Source organism: Pteronotus mesoamericanus, unplaced genomic scaffold, assembly GCF_021234165.1.
Source record: "Pteronotus mesoamericanus isolate MK-2021 breed Mesoamerican mustached bat unplaced genomic scaffold, CSHL_Meso_final contig_173, whole genome shotgun sequence".
Lineage (NCBI taxonomy): Eukaryota > Metazoa > Chordata > Mammalia > Chiroptera > Mormoopidae > Pteronotus > Pteronotus mesoamericanus.
Window position 1 is genome coordinate 1,121,914 of NW_026555072.1, and position 18,278 is coordinate 1,140,191.

The following is an 18,278-nucleotide window of genomic DNA, read 5'->3' on the forward strand; positions in this document are numbered from 1 at the left end:
GAAGAATAGCTGGAGGCAGAGTGTGGACAAGTTTGAGAGTTAAGGATTAGAGGGGGCCCAGTCTTAGGGGAACCCTACAATTCTGTAAGTGTTACCTCCAGGAGCCCTACTCACAGTGAAGACCAAAGAAAAAACCCCTTGTGCTTCCAAGCAGCAGGCAGAGAAGTGAAGTAGAGCATTCTGTTCATCTTAAGACCAGCCCTCAAGAGAAACCATTTTAACAGAGCCTAGCCAACTTAGGGGGAGAAAACTCAACTCTAGCTCCCTCTAGTCTTCCTGTCTCACATAAGGGGAAACAAAACAAAACTGATAAGTATTTGTAAAGTTCACAACTTTTAGTACAGATTCAAACCTAATCACAGGACTATAGAACATCCCCACCCACACACACACATACACTTTACTAGCACATCAGTAAGGCTCCTGAATAACAATAGGGGAATACATCTGCATTTCTTAAACACTAACAAGTCATCTCTAGGGAAACCAAATACACAGAAGAGACAAAAACAAAGACACTAGAGAAAATTTTAGCCTCTTACATATAACCACAGCACACAGTAAAAACTTCCTAAGCCCTATCCAGATAAGTGTAAAACCTCACATTAAAGGCCTATTTACCTCAATTACTTTTTTTACCCATATATCATGTCCAGCTTCCAACAAAAAAAATCACAAGGTATACTAAAGGAAAAAAAAAAAAAACGCATGGAGAGACAGAGCAAGCATCAGAACCAGAGTCAATTATGGAAGAAATGTTGGAATTATGACAACAGCAATTTAAAATGATTAGCCCTGGCTGGTGTGGCTCAGTGGATTGAGTGCTGGCCTGTGAACCAAAGAGTTGCTGGTTTGATTCCCAGTCAGGGCACACGCCTGGGTTGCTGGCCAGGTCCCCAGTAGGGGGTATGCGAGAGGCAACCACACATTGATGTTTCCCTCTCTTTCTCCTTCTCTTCCCATCTAAAAATAAATAAATAAAATCTTTAAAAAATAAAATGATTAATAGGCTAAGTGCTTAATGGAAAAGGTTGACAACATACAAGAACAGACACGTATATAAACAAGTAGATAGAAACTCTTAAGAAAAATCAAAATGAAATGAAAGAGATCTGTAAAATAAATAATGTCTTTGATGATTCATCACTAGACTGGACACAGCAGAGAAGAAGAATCAGCAAACTTGAAGAAATGTCAATAGCAACTTCCAAACCTGAAATGTAGAGAATGAAAAATGAACAGATTATGAAGAACTGTGGGACAATTACAAAAGATGTACAAATGCAAAATGGGAATACCAGGAGAAGAAAGAAATGAAGAGAAAAAAAAACACAGTCATGTGTCACAATGACAGGGATACATTCTGAGAAATATGCTGCTAAGCAATTTTGTTGTCCGGCAAACATCATAGAAGGCACTTACACAAACCTAGATGGTAGAGTCTACCACACACCTAGGCTATATGTTATAGCCTATTGCTCCTAGGCCACAAACCTGTGCAGCATGTTACTGTACTGAATACTGTAGGCAATCGTAACACAGTGGTATTTGTGTATCTAAACATATCTAAACTAGAAATATGGTATAAATAAAAGCTTAAAAAAGGTACACCTGTACAGGGCACTTACCATGAATGTAGCTTAAAGGACTAGAAGTTCTAGGTGAGTCAGCGAATGAGTGGTGAGTGAATATGAAGGCCTAGGACATTGCTGTACATTACTGTAGACTTTGTAAACACTGTTCCACAAGCCCTCCCCCTGCTTCCTTCCTACTGGGTCAGAAATAGGACATTGAAGCTGTCAGTGCTGCTCCATGAACAGGGATGTGGGCTGCAGTGATTGGAAATATCGAGGAGAAACTGGCTGGGTAAGACATAGATTGCCATAATAATAACTGTCAGGAGGGACTCAAAGGTAGCCTGAGGATCAGTAGGAATCAGAAATCAAGATAGAGAGATAGAGGAACATAGGGGATTGTCAGGGCAATGTGGTTTTGGCTATTGCAGGTTGGAGCAGTGGCCAGAATAAGAAACTTTGTGGTATTCATAAGAAAAATAGGGGTGTTTAACATGAAGGGTATAGAACTGAGGACTTAATATTTTGACTGTAGAAATTAGGTTTTGGTTCCATTGACCATATCTGGCATTAAGGGTTCTTTCTGGCATTTAATGATAGAAGAAATAAAACTTATCTGTGTCTTATATAATTACAACCTGAAAATATTTCCAAAGTACAGGAATAGGCTGGCTTGACACTACAAGAAGCTTTTACTTAAGTGGCAGTGGCCCTTAATATTTGTTAAAATAACTCCTGTATACATCTGTATTTGTACAGAATCTTAGGTCCTTAACCAATAATTTACAGCAATACACTCTGAAGAGCATTAAGCTAGATATGGAAGAACTGTGGCACCTCTGAAAACAGGTCAGTGGATGACTGATTGGGATGTAACCTGTGTACTCAAAAGTGAGGTGCTATGAGTGAGAGGGAATCTATTGCCAAGCCCCAAAGATATTGTTCCTATAAGAGAAAAAAAATTCTTCCTGAACCACACATCCTCCAATTTCCTACAGGATATTCAGCTCTATTAAAATCTTATGAAACCACCATATGTAACCTGTCATTGACAGAAATATCATTACGTGGCACATGACCGCATTTGAAGTAATAATGACTGAGAATGTCCTAAAATTAATAATAGATACCAAGCTCCTGGTCCAGAAAGCTCAGAAATCACTAAGAAGGATAAATATTTTATATATTAATTTATTTACTTTTTAAATACATTTGTCTCTGCCTCCCCCCCCACCTCTTTCCCTTGTCCCCTCCCACCTTCCCTCCCTCAGCTCTTCCCCTTTGGTTTTGTCCATGAGTCCTTGCTATATGTTCCTTGACTTTCCCCTTCCCTTACCTTTCCCTGCCCCCCCTTCCCTCTTGTCTCTGTTGATTTCTTTTCCTTTCAGTGTTGCTGGTCATATTTGCCTTGCTTCTTTGCATTGTTGGTTAGGTTCCGCTTATAGGTGAGATCATATGGTATTTGTCTTTCGCCCCCTGGCTTATTTCGCTTAGCATGATGCTCTCCAGTTCCATCCATGCTGTTGCGAAGTTTAGTACTTCTTTTTTTCTTTCTGCTGCGTAGTATTCCATTGTGTATATGTACCATTATTTTTTGATCCAATCATCTACTGATGGGCATTTAGGTTGCTTCCAACACTTGGCTATTGTAAATTGTGCTGCTATGAACATTAGGGTGCATAGGTTCTTTTGTATTGGCGTTTTGGTGTTCTCAGGGTATAGTCCCAGCAGGGGAATCGCTGGATCAAAAGGCAGTTCCATTATCAACTTTCTGAGGAAATTCCACACTGCTTTCCATAGTGGCTGCACCAGTCTGCATTCCCACCAACAGTGGACTAGGGTTCCCTTTTCTCCACAGCCTCGCCAGCACCTGTTGTTTGTGGATCTGTTTATGATGGCCATTCTGACCGGTGTGAGGTGGTACCTCATGGTGGTTTTGATCTGCATTTCTCTAATGGCTAGTGATGCTGAGCATCCTTTCAAATGCCTCTGGGCCCTCTGTATCTCCTCCTTAGAAAAGCATCTGCCCAGGTCCTTTGCCCATTTTTTGATTGGATTGTTTGTCTTCTTGGAGTCAAGTCGAGTGAGTTCTTTGTATATCTTGGAGATCAAACCTCTATCTGATGTATCATTAGCAAATATATTTTCCCAAATGGTTGGCTCCCTTTTCATTTTGCTGATGTTTTCTTTAGCCGTGCAGAAGCTTCTTATTTTGATGAGGTCCCACTTGTTTATTCTTTCCTTTATGTCCCTTGCTTTAGGAGACATATCAGTGAAAAAATGGCTGCGTGGGATATCTGAGAGTTTCCTGCCAATGTTCTCCTCTAGGACTTTGATGGTGTTGCGACTTATATTTAAGTCTTTTATCCATCTTGAGTTTATTTTTGTGTATGGTGTCAGCTGATGATCCAATTTCAATTTTTTGCATGTAGCCATCCAGCTCTCCCAACACCATTTGTTGAAGAGGCTGTTATTGCTCCATTTTATGCTTCTGCCCCCTTTGTCGAATATTAGATGTCCATAGAGACCTGGGCTTATTTCTGGGCTTTCTATTCTGTTCCGCTGGTCTATGGGTCTGTTCTTGTGCCAGTACCAGATTGTTTTGAGTATAGTGGCTTTGTAGTAGAGTTTGATGTCCGGTATTGTGATCCCTCCTACTTTGTGTTTCTTTCTCAAAATTGCTGCAGCTATTCGAGGTCGTTTATGGTTCCATATAAATTTTTGAAATGTCTGTTCTATTTCTGTGAAATACGTCATTGGTATCTTAATAGGGATTGCATTGAATCTATAAATTGCTTTTGGTAGTATGGACATTTTAAGGATATTAATTCTTCCAATCCATGAGCACGGTATATGCTTCCATTTATTTGTGTCTTCCTTAATTTCTTTTTTCAATGTTGTATAGTTTTCTGCATACAGGTCTTTTGTGTCTTTGGTTAAATTTATCCCTAGGTACTTTATCTTTTTTCGTGCTATATCGAATGGTATATTTTTCCTGATTTCTTCTTCTTCTATTGCATTGCTGGTGTACAAAAACGCCTTTGATTTCTGAATGTTGACTTTGTATCCTGCTGTTTTGCCAAATTCACTTATTAGGTTGAGGAGTTTTTTGGTAGAGTCTACAGGGTTCTCTATGTACACTATCATGTCATCTGCAAACAATGATAGTTTTACTTCCTCCTTTCCTATTTGGATGCCTTTTATCTCTTTCTCTTGTCTGACCGCTGTGGCTAGGACTTCCAATACGATGTTGAAAAGAAGCGATGAGAGCAGACATCCTTGTCGTGTTCCCGATCTTAGTGGGAAAGATTTCAGTTTTTGCCCGTTGAGTATGATATTAGCTGTAGGTTTTTCATATATGGCCTTTATTACGTTGAGGAATGCCCCATTTATTCCAATTTTGCTGAGTGTTTTGATCATAAATGGGTGCTGTACCTTGTCAAATGCCTTTTCTGCATCTATCGAGATGATCATGTGGTTTTTGTCTTTTCTTTGATTTATGTGGTGTATCACGTTTACTGATTTGCGTATATTGAACCATCCCTGCATCCCTGGGATGAATCCCACTTGATCGTGGTGGATAATCTTTTGAATGTATTGCTGGATGCGGTTTGCCAATATTTTGTTGAGGATTTTAGCATCTATGTTCATCAGCGAAATTGGCCTGTTGTTTTCTTTCTTTGTAGGGTCTTTATCTGGTTTTGGGATCAGGGTGATGCTGGCCTCATAGAAGGAGTCTGGCAGTCTTCCCTCCTCTTGGATGTTTTTGAATAGTCTGAGAAGGACAGGGGTTAGCTCTTCCTTAAATGTTTTGTAAAATTCTCCTGGGAAACCGTCTGGCCCTGGACTTTTGTGTGGTGGGAGTTTCTTGATTACTGAGAAGGATAAATATTTTAAAAAATCTACCTTTAGGCACATTATATCCAAATTGCAGAAAACAAAAGACAAAGAAAAAAAATCTTCAAAGTAGTCAAAATAATGTCTTGCCTATAGAAGAGCAAGGATAAAACTTACATCAACTTTCTCTTCAGAAACCATGTAACCAGGAAGAAAGAAGAATGAAATATATGAAGGGTTGAAAAGAACCACCAATCAAGAATCTGAGTCCAAAGGGACAATCCGTCAAAACTGAATGAGAAACATAATTTTCTCAGAGAATTCAAAAATTAAGGGAATTTGCTGGAATTATATATGCCTTCCAGGAAATGTTAAAAGAAATTCTTCAAAAAAAGAAAGATTATACAGGTCAGAAACTCAGATCTACATTTTAAAAGTGTGCTAGAAAAGAAATAAATGAAGGTACAATATTTTATTTATTCTTTTTGTCCCACCTGCCTTTTTTTAAAAAAATTGAAATATAAATGACATATAACATTTTAGTAGTTTGAGGTATACAATGTAATGATTTGATATTTGTATGTATTGTGAAATAATCACAATAAATCTAGTTAATATTTAGTTATTTTTTCTTCTTAATTGAACTAATAGATTACAGCGTGTTCAAAATAATAATGGTAATAATGCATTCAATGATGACAGCTTACATATAAGAGAAATGAAAGACAGTAATGTTATAAAGGTCAGGGGAAATGAAGTGGAAATACTCTGTTATATGGTACTTGCATTACCCATGAAGTAGTATTATGTTATTTTAAAGAAGACTTGTATTAGCTATAAATATGTATTGCAAACACTAGCAAAACTACTAAAAAGTTTTTTTTCAAAAAAGAAGTATAATTGGTATGTTAAGAGAGTAGAAAAATAGAATCATACAAAATGCTGAATTAAAACCAGAGAAAGCAGAAAAAGAGTAGAAGACAAAATAAGAAAAACAACAACAACAACAAGGATAACGAATAGGGAAAAGTAAAGAATATGCCAGATAATATGGACTCAACCATATCAGTAATCACTTCAAATATCAATGGTCTAAATATAACTGTTAAAAGACTGATAATGTCAGAGTGGGTAAACATACAATATTCAACTATGTTTTCTGCAAGAAATCTACCTTAAATATAAAGACAAAGATTAAAAGGAAGGAGATGGAGAAAGATGCTAATTCTAATCAAAAGGAGACTAAAGTAGCTATATTAATTTTAGATAAGCAGATTTCAACTTAGGAAAATTATCAGGGATAAAGAGGGGCATTACATAATGATAAATGGTCAGTTCTCTAAGAAGCCATAACAATCCTTAATTGATATGTGTCCAACAACAGAGCATAAAAATACATTAAAAAATCTGATAGAATGGCAAGGAGAAATAGATGAACCCACCATTATAGATGGAGACTTCAACAGCCCTCTACTGAAAATGGACAGATAGCAGCAGAAATTCAGTAAAGATATAGTTAAACCAAACAGAATCATCAATCAACTGGATCTGACATCTATAGAAAACTTCATCTAACAAGAGTATCAGAATAAATATACAGTCTTCTCAAGTTCACATGGAACATTCACTAAGATAAATAACATTTTGGGCCTTGAAATATGCCTTAACAAATTTAAAAAAAAATACAAAGTCTGCTCTGAGATAATAATGAAATTAGAAACCAATGACAGAAAGATAGTTGGAAAACCTCAAAATACTTTGAAGATTTTATTAATTTGTTTTCAGAGAGAGGGAAAAGGAGGGAGAGAGAGAGGGAGAGAAACATTGATACATGAAAGAGACACTATTAGGTTGCCCATTGTATGCCCCCAACTGGGGACCTGGCCCACAGCCCAGGCATGTGTCCTGACCAGGAATTGAACTGGCCCCCTTTCAGTTCGTAGGCCAACACTCAATACACTCTGAACCACACCACTTTCAACAACACATTTCTAAATAACACATGTTACAAGAGAAATTTTAAAATATTTTGAAATGAAAAAAACAGCTTATCAAAATTTGTGGTATACAGCAAAACCAGTGCTTAGAAGGAAATTTATAGCATTGAATGTATATATTAGAAAATTAGAAAGATCTGAGCTGAAGTTCCAGCCAAGATGGAGGTGTAGGTAAAAATGCTTCACTTCCTCACACAACCAAAAGAAGGATAACAATTATTTTAAAAACAAAAAGCAACCAGAACTGCCAAAAAATCAAAGTGCATGTAAGTCCAACAACCAAGGAGTTAAAGAAACATTCATCCAGACTGGTAGGAGGGCCGGAGACAGGTAGCTGGAGCAGAGAGGACGCGTAGGTGAGGCAGGGACTAGCTAACTCGGTGGCCCCACATTCGCACACAGATAAGCCAGGAGGAACAGCTGGGGAGTGAGACAGACCCCGAAACCCAGGGCTTCAGTGTGGGAAACTAAAGACTCAAAACTTCTGGCTGTAAAAACCTGCAGGGGTTGTGGCGGTAGGAGAAACTCCCAGTCTCACAGTCAAGTCCATTGGAGAGACCCACAGGGTCCCATATACATGAACCCACCCACATGGGAATCAGCGCCTGAAAGGGAACAATTTGCTTGTAGGAAGTGAGAGAAGTGATGAAAAGTAGAGCGAGAGCTGAGCAAGAAGGAAGAAATAAACATCCAACCGGAACAGAATGAAGTAACAAAAATTCAAAAAAATAAGGAGAGGCTTAGGAACCTCTGGGACAACTTAAAACAGTACAACATCTGAATCATAGGGTTGCCAGAAGGATAAGAGTAAGAGCAAGAAATTGAAAACTTATTTGCAAAAATAATGGAGAACTTCCCCAATCTGGCGAAGGAAACAGACTTCCAGAAGATCCAGGAAGCTCAGAGAGTCCCAAAGAAATTAGATCCAAGAAGAAATACACCAAGAAACATCATAATTAAGTTACCCAAGATTAAAGATAAGGAGAGAATCTTAAAAGCAGCAAGAGGAAAGGAGACAGTTAGCTACAAAGGAGTTCCCATAGGACTATCAGCTGATTTCTCAAAAGAAACCTTGCAGGCAAGAAGGGGCTGGAAAGTCATGAAAGGCAAGGACCTATATCCAAGGTTACTCTATCCAGCAAAGCTATCATTTAGAATGGAAGGGCAGATAAAGTGCTTCCCAGATACAGTCAAGTTAAAAGAGTTCATCACCATCAAGCCCTTATCATATGAAATGGTCAAGAGACTAATTTAAGAAAAAGAAGAAGATCCAAACTATGAACAGTAAAATGACAACAAACTCACAGCTATCAACAACTGAACCTAAAAAACAAAAACTAAGCAAACAACTAGAACAGGAACAGAATCACAGAAATGAAGGTCACATGGAGGGTTATCAGCGGGGAGGGGCAGAATCAAGGTGAAAACATACAGGGAATAAGAAGAATAATTGGTAGGCACAAAATAGACAGGAGGAGGTTAAGAATAATATAGAAAATGGAGAAGCCAATGACCTTATATGAATGACCCATGGACATAAACTAAGGGCAGGGGGAATGCAGGAAGGTGAGGGGTTCAGAGTGGAGAGGGAGATAAAGGGGAGAAAAAAAAATTGGGACAGCTGTAGTGGCATAATCAATAAAATATACTTAAAAAATAAGAAAGATCTAAAAGCAATCACCTAAACTTCCACCTTAGGAAAGTAGAAAAATAAGAGCAAATGAAACTCAAAGTAAGCAGAAGAAAACCAATAATAAAAATTAGAGCAGAAATCAATAAAAAAATAAACTAAATCAGAAGTTGGTTCTTTGAAAAGATGAATAAAATTAACAAACCTCTAGCCAGGTTAACCAAGAAAAAGAGAGTAGATACAAATAACTAATATCAAAAATGAAACAAGGGCAAAATAGAAATAGACTCACAGATAGAGAACAGACTGACAGCTGTCAGAGGGGAAGGGGGTGATAGGGCTGGGTTAAAAAAGTGAAGGGATTAAGAAAAAAAAAACTCATAGATGCAGACAACAGTGTGGTGATTGCCAGAGGGAAAGGGGGTTGGGGGGAGGTATAAGAGAGTGAAGGGGGTTAAATGGTGATGGGAGGAGACTTGGAGTGATGAACGCACAATACAGTATACAGATGACATATTATAAAATTGTACACCTGAAACCTACATAATTTTATTAACCAATATCACCCCAATAAATTCAATAAAAAGAAATAATGAAACAAGGATCAGCACTATTCATCACATGAACATTACAAAGATAATAAAAGAATATTATTGGAAATTCTATTTTCACAAATTTTATATCCTAGATGAAATGGAAAAATTCCTTTAAAGACACAAGCTATTAAAACTCATACAAAGAGGAATAAATCAGTGAATATGCCTATATCTATTTAAAAATTGGATCACTAATTAATAAACTTTCCAAACAGAAAGTACCAGACCCGAATGGGATCAACGGTGAATTTTACCAAATATTTCATGAAAAAATTATATCTATTCCCTATAATATCATTCAAAAATTAAAAGCAAAGTCAATACTTCCTAATTCATTTTACGAAGTTAGAATTATCTTAATACAAAAAACAAGACAAAGAAATTACAAGAAAGGAAAACAATAGACCAATATCTCTCATAAACATAGCTGTAAAAATCCTAAACAAAATATTAGCAGGTAAAATTCAACAATGTATAAAAATAACTATATACCATGACCAAATATGATTTATTTCAAGCATGCAAGGCAAGTTCAATGTTAAAAAAATTAATTAATGTAACATTTCACATCAACCAGATGAAGGAAAAGAACCTTATGAGCATTTGAATTGATACCCCTCAAAAACTGACAAAAATCCAATATCCATTCATGATTTTTTTTTATATTTACATGGAAATTTTTCATGTTGGCATTTACTTCCTTTATTCTTATTTCTTTTTATTGTTCAAATACATTTGTCTCAACCTTCCCGCCACCACTTTCCCCTGCCACCCTCCCCGACCTCCCTTTTTAATTTTTTTATTGCTGTTCAATTACAGTTGTCCTCATTTTCCTCCCATTACTCTCCCTGCCCTGCCCATCCCCTCCCACATTTAATCCTCCCTCTCCCTGTTGTCCTTGTCCATGGGACCTTTATACATGTTCCTTGACTTGACCCTTCCCCTTCTTTCCCCATTATCCCCCTTCAACCTCCCCTCTGGTCACCCTGAATTTGTTCTTTATTTCTATGTCTCCGGTTCTATTTTGCTTACTTGTTTGTTTTGTCATCACTAGCCATCAGAGAGACGCAAACTAAAACCACAAGCTACCACCTCACACCAGTCAGAATGGCCATCATTAACAAATCAACAAACAAGTGCTCGAGAGTATGTGGGGATAAGGGAACCCTAATACACTGTTGGTGGGAATGCAGGCTGGTGGAGCCACTGGAAAACAGTATGGAATTTCTTCGAAAAACTAAAAATGCAACTGCCTTTTGACCCAGCACCTCCACTGCTGGGACTATACCCTAAAAGTCCTGAAACACCAATTCAAAAGAACCTATGCACCCCAATATTCATTGCAGTGCTTTTTACAATAGCCAAGTGCTGGAAACAGCCTAAGTGCCCACCAGTAAATGAGTGGATCAAAAAACCGTAGTACATTTACACAACAGAATACTGTGCAGCAGAAAGAAAGAAGGAACTCCTACCCTTTGCAACAGCATGGATGGAACTGGAGAGTATTTTGCTAAATGAAATAAGCCAGGCAGTGAAAGACAAATACCATATGATCTCACCTATAAGTGTAATCCATTAATGATTTTTAAAAAATCTCTCAACAAACTAGAAGCAAAATGTAACTTCCTCAACTTGATAGAGAACACCTACAGAAAACCTAGGGCTAACAATCTACTCGATGGTGAAAAAGAAGATGCTTTCCTGTGATGATCAGGAGCAAGGCAAGGATGTCTGTACTCATCATTCCTATTCAGCCTCTTACTGGTAGTACCAACTTATGCAAAAAGACAAGAAAAGGACACAAAAGGAATACAGATCAGGAAGGAAGAAATAAAACTGTTTTTGTTCACAGATGGCATGGTTGCCTGTATAGAAAATCCTAAAGAATCAACCAAAAAAATGCCTGAAAATAGTAACAAGTGACCGTAACAACGTTGCAGGATACGAGGTTAATGTATAAAAGTAAACTGCTTTCTTATAAATCTGCAATAAACAACTGTAATTTAAAATTTAAAACACAATGTCATTTACATTTTAGCACCAAAAATGAAAAAAAATAGTTATAAACCTAACAAAATATGTGCAAGATCTATACAAGGAAAACTACAGAACTGTGATGAAAGAAATCAAAGACTTAAATAAAGAGACATATTCCAATATTGACTCAGTAGTATCACAATGTCATATCTTCCCAACTTGATCTATAGATTCAGTGGAATCTCATTTTCACAACATCCCTGACGAATGTGGCTCAGTTGGTTGGACATCATCACGCAAAGCAAAAGGGCACCAGTTTGATTCCCAGTCAGGGCACATCCCTGGAATATGGGTCCCCTCTTGGGACACGTACAAGAGGCAACCAATTGGTGTTTTTATCTCACATCTATGTTTCCTTCCCTTTCTTTCTTTCTCCCTTCTCCTCTCTCTAAAGGCATACACACACACACACACACACACACACACACACACACACAATGGACTAAAGATAGTTTATTCAATAAATGGTGTTGGGAAAATTGGACAGATACATGCTAAAACATGAAATTAGGTCACTTCCTTACACCACACACAATTATAAATTCAAAATGGATTAAGACTTAAATCTTAGACGTGAAACATAAAAATCATAGAAGAAAACATAGGCAGTAAAATCTTGGACATTGCTCAAAGCAATTTTTTACATGACATATCTCCTCAGGCAAGGGAAACAAAAGAAAAAATAGAGAGAATCCTCAAGTCAGCAAGGAAGAAGGAGAAAGTAACATACAAGGGGGCCCCGATACGCCTAGGAGCTGACTTCTCAACAGAAACACTACAAGCCAGAAGGGAATGGCAACAAATATTCCAAGTCATGAAAAGCAAGGGCCCACAACCAAGGCTGCTCTACTCAGCGAGGCTCTCAATTAAAATAGAAGGGAAAATAAGGAGTTTCCCAGACAAAAGAAGGCTAAAAGAATACTTCTCTACCAAACCAGCACTCCAAGATATGCTAAAGGGACTGGTTTAAGAAGATGAAGGAAAAGAGTGAGAAAGAGAAAAATACAGGTACAAAGAGAAAAAATGAATAGGTTTCTATCAGTAATAACTCTCAATGGAAATGGAATAACTGCCCCAAACAAAAGACACAGGATAGCTGAATGGATAAGAAAACATGACCCACACATAGGCTGCCTACAAGAGACCCATCTCAGAGCCAAAGATCTATACAGATTGAAAGTAAAGGGATGTAAAAAATATTCCAAGCAAATGGGCAAGAGAAGAAAGCAGGGGTTGCCATACTTGTATCAGACAAAGTAGATTTCAAAACGAAGGCCATAAAAAGAGACCCAGAGGGGAACTTTATAATACTTAAAGGAAGAATCTATCAAGAAGACATAAACATTGTAAATTTATATGCTCCCAACATAGGAGTCCCCAAGTATATAAGGAAATTGTTGGAGGACTTCAAAAAAGATATAGGAAGGAACACACTGATAGTAGGGGATGTGAACACCCCACTATCAAAAATGGACAGATCTTCCAAACAAAGCATCAATAAAGATATTGTGCAGCTGAATTACACACTGAATCAAAAAGACTTAACTGACATATATAGAACCTTACATCCCAAAGAAGAAAAATGCACATTCTTTTCAAATGCACATGGAACTTTCTCAAAGATAGACCACATGATAGGACACAAAGCAAACCTCAGCAAATTCAGGAAAATTGAAATAATACCAAACTTTTTCTCAGAACTCAAGGACTTGAAACTGGAAATCAACCTCAAAGAGAAACTTCAAAAACTTGCAAACTCATGGAGACTGAACAGTAGACTATTAAACAATGAATGGGTCAATAATGAGATAAGAGAAGAAATTTAAAAATTTCTGGAAACAAATGAAAATGAACATACAAAACCTATGGGACACAGCAAAGGCAGTACTGAGAGGGAAGTTCATAGCAATACAGGCTTACCTAAAAAAGACAGAAACATTTCAAATAAAAGACCTAACACTACAACTTCAAGAACTGGAGAAACAAAAACAAATCAATCCCAGAGCAAGTAGAAGGAAGGGAATAGTCAAGATTAGAGCAGAACTGAATGACATAGAGATGAAAAGAACAATTTAAAGGATCAACCAATCCAGAAGTTGGTTTTTTGAAAAGATAAATAAAATTGACAAGCCTTTATGCAGACTCATCAAGAAAAAAAGGAAGAGGACCCAAATTAATAACATCAGAAACGAAAGAGGAGAAATAACAACTGATACCACAGAAATACAAAGGATTGTAAGAAACCACTGTGAACAGGTATATGCCAAGAAATTTGAAAATCTTGATGAAATGGACACATTTTTAGAAAAGTATAATCTTCCAACACTGAAGGAGGAAAAAACAGAAAGCTTGACCAGACCGATAACAGCTGGGGAAATTGAAGCAGTCATTAAGAAACTCCCGGCACACAAAAGCCCAGGACCGGACGGTTTCACAGGAGAATTTTACAAAACACTTAAGGAAGAGCTAACCCTTGTCCTTCTCAGACTATTCCAAAAAATCCAAGAGGAGGGAAGACTCCCAGACTCTTTCTATGAGGCCAGCATCACCCTGATCCCAAAACCAGATAAAGACCCTACAAAGAAAGAAAACTATAGGCCAATTTTGCTGATGAACATAGATGCTAAAATCCTCAACAAAATATTGGCAAACCGCATCCAGCAATACATTAAAAAGATTATCCACCACGATCAAGTTGGATTCATACAAGGGATGAAGAGATGGTTCAATGTACACAAGTCAATAAAGGTAATACATCACATAAATAAAAGAAAGGACAAAAAAGACATGATCATCTCGATAGAGGCAGAAAAAGGATTCGATAAGGTACAGCACCCAATTATGATCAAAGCACTCAGCAAAATGGGAATCAATGGGGCATTCCTCAAGGTAATAAAGGCCATATATGAAAAACCTACAGCCAACATCATACTCAACGGACAAAAACTAAAAGTTTTCCCACTAAGATCAGGAACACAACAAGGATGTCCGTTTTCACAGCTCCTTTTCAACATCGTATTGGAAGTCCTAGCCACAGTGGTCAGACAAGAAAAAGAAATAAAAGGCATCCATTTTATTGGAAATAGGAAAGGAGGAAGTAAAGCTATCATTGTTTGCAGATGACATGATAGTGTACATAGAAAACCCTGTAGACTCTACCAAACAACTCCTCAACATAAAAAGTGAATTTGGCAAAACATCAGGATACAAAGTCAATATTCAGAAATCAAAGGCATTTTTGTACACGAGCAATGAAATACAAGAAGAAATCAGAAAAATATGCAATAAATATAGCAACAAGAAAAAAACTACCTAGTAATAAATTTAACCAAGGAGGTAAAAGCCCTGTATGCAGAAAACTATACAACATTGAAGAAAGAAATTAAGGAAGACACAAATAAATGGAAGCATATACTATGCTCATGGTTTTGAAGAATTAATATCCTCAAAATGTCCATACTACCCAAAGCCATTTATAGATTCAACGCAATCCCGATTAAGATACTAATGACATATTTAACAGAAATAGAACAGACATTTCAAAAATTTATATGGAACCATAAACGACCCCGAATAGCCGCAGCAATTTTGAGAAAGAAACACAAAGTAGGAGGGATCCCAATACCGGACATCAAACTCTACTACAAAGCCACTATACTCAAAACGATCTGCTACTGGCACAAGAACAGACCCATAGACCAGTGGAACAGAATAGAAAGCCCAGAAATAAGCCCAGGTCTCTATGGGCATCTAATAGTTGACAAAGGGGGCAGAAGCATAAAATGGAGCAATAACAGCCTCTTCAACAAATGCTGTTGGGAGAGCTGGACGGCTCCATGCAAAAAATTGAAACTGGATCATCAGCTGACACCATACACAAAAATAAACTAAAGATGGATAAAAGACCTAAATATAAGTCGCTACACCATAGAAGTCCTAGAGGAGAACATTGGCAGGAAACTCTCAGATATCCCACGCAGCCATTTTTTTCACCGATATGTCTCCTAAAGCAAGGGACATAAAAGAAAGAATAAAAAAGTGGGAGCTCATCAAAATAAGAACCTTCTGCATGGCTAAAGAAAACATCAGCAAAATGAAAAGGGAGCCAACCGTATGGGAAAATATATTTGCTAATAATACATCAGACAGAGGTTTGATCTCCAGGATATATAAAGAACTCACTCGACTCCACTCCAAGAAGACAAACAATCCAATCAAAAAACGGGCAAAGGACCTGGGCTGACGCTTTTCCAAGGAGGAGATACAGAGGGCCCTGAGGCATTTGAAAGGATGCTCAGCATCACTAGCCATCAGAGAAATGCAGATCAAAACCACCATGAGGTACCACCTCACACCAGTCAGAATGGCCATCATAAACAGATCCACAAACAACAGGTGCTGGTGAGGCTGTGGAGAAAAGGGAACCCTAGTCCACTGTTGGTGGGAATGCAGACTGGCGCAGCCACTGTGGAAAGCAGTGTGGAATTTCCTCAAAAAGCTGAAAATGGAACTGCCTTTTGATCCAGTGATTTCCCTGTTGGGAATATACCCAAGAATCCCAAAATGCCAATTCAAAAGAACCTATGCACCCCAATGTTCATAGTAGCACAATTTACAATAGCCAAGTGTTGGAAGCAACCGAAATGCCCATCAGTAGATGACTGGATCAAAAAATTATGGTACATTTACACAATGGAATACTATGCAGCAGAAAGAAAAAAGAACTACTAAATTTCACGACAGCATGGATGGAACTAGAGAGCATTATGCGAAGCGAAATAAGCCAGGGGGCGAAAGACCAATACCATATGATCTCACCTATAAGCGGAACCTAAGCAACAATACAAAGATGCAAGGAAAATAGGACCAGCAACACTGAAAAGAAAAGAAACCAACAGAGACAAGAGGGAAGGAGGGGGGTTGTGGGGGGAAAAGGAAGGGAAGGGGAAATTCAAGGAACATATAGCAAGGACTCATGGACAAAACCACAGGGGAAGAGTTGAGGGAGGGAGGGAGCAAGGGGGCAAGGGAAAGTGGTGGGGGGTTGGCAGAGACAAATGTATTTGAAAAAATAAATTAATTAATTAAAAAATATTCTTTAAATAAAAAAAGAAAAATAGAAAAAATAAGCAAATGGGACTACAATCAAATTAAAACATTTTTTCACAGCAAAGGAAACCATCATCAATATAAAAATCCAACCCACGAAGTTGGAGAACATATTCACTGATACATATAATAAGAGGTTAATATTAAAAATTTCATAAATAACTTATAAAATTCAACACCTGAAAAACAACAATCCAATTTACAAAAATGGGCAAAGGATCTGAACAGATATTTCTCTAAGGAAGGCATACAGATAACCAATAGATACATGAAAAGATGCTCAACATCACTAATCTTCAAAGAAATGCAAATAAAACCACAATGAGATTTCACTTCATACTGGTTAGAATGGCTATCATCAATAAATCAACTGACAAGTACTGGTGAGGATGTTGAGAAAGGGGAACACTTTTGCATGTTTGAGGGAATGCAGATTGGTGCAGCCTCTGTGGAAAGCAGTATGGAGATACCTCAGAAAATTAAAAATGGATCTACCTTTTGACCGAGTGATCACACTTGTGGACATATATCTGAAGAAACCCAAAACACTAATTCAAAAGAACATAAGCATCCCTGTGTTCATTGCAGTGTTATTTACAGTTGCCAAGATATGAAAGCAGCCCAAGTGTCCATCAGTGGGTAAAATAACTATGAGACATTTACACAATGGAATACTACTGAGCCATAAAAAAGAAGACATTTTACCCTGTGTGGCAGTATGGATAGACCTGGAGAACACTATGCTAAGTGAAATAAGCCAGAGAAAGAAAAATACCAAATGATTTCACTTGTATGTGGAAGCTAATGAACAAACTGAACTAACAAGCACAACAGAGACAGACTTATAGATAGAGAGCAGGATGATAGTTATGGGTGTGAGTTAGGGAGTGGAGGGATCGAGCAAAAAGGAAACAGGACTCATGGACATGGACAACAAGGTGGTGACTGTGGGGTGGGGGAGGGTGGTATAACAGGAATAAATGGTAATGGAAAAATACAATAAAAATAATTTTAATTTTAAAACAGTAAATCTTTTTTTAAAACCGCAAGTTATTTTGTAGTTATTGACAATCTGATTCAAAAGTTTACATTGTTCTTCAAAATATAAAAGACCCAGAATAGCCAATACAACATTGAATAAGACCAAAGTAGGAGCACTAATATAACCCACCTTCAAGACTTACTATAGAGGAATCAAGATGGCAGAGGAGTGACTGTAATTCACACTGACCTCCTCCCAGGACCAATCTGGAATTACAACTAAATTGTGGAGAAATCACCTGGAACAAACAAGTGAACAATAGCGAGAGAGGAGCCTTGTAACCTTGGATAGACAGAAGAATCAGCTTTATCACAACCTAACTGGTAAGGAGTGTGGTAGGCACTTGAGGAGGCAGGCGGGGTGCCCGTGGTGGGGGGGGTGCCCACGGTGGCAGCACCAGATGGATATTGAAATGGCCAGTTGAATGCCTCTGAGAAGAGCTGGGTCTAAACCATA

General features: G+C 37.7%; 1 protein-coding gene across 2 annotated transcripts in view; it reads right to left on the reverse strand.

Moving 5' to 3' along the window:
* Positions 1–18,278, reverse strand: part of LOC129065194 (H(+)/Cl(-) exchange transporter 5-like) — a 163,753-nt gene that overhangs the window by 13,718 nt on the left and 131,757 nt on the right. Inside the window, exon 1 of one of the 2 annotated variants that reach the window (XM_054566424.1) lies at positions 1,629–1,669. The exons of the other annotated variant lie outside the window; for it this stretch is intronic. The gene's annotated coding sequence lies outside the window, so the exon portion shown is untranslated. Of the gene's footprint in view, positions 1–1,628; positions 1,670–18,278 lie in introns of those variants that run through there. 2 annotated transcript variants of the gene reach the window in all.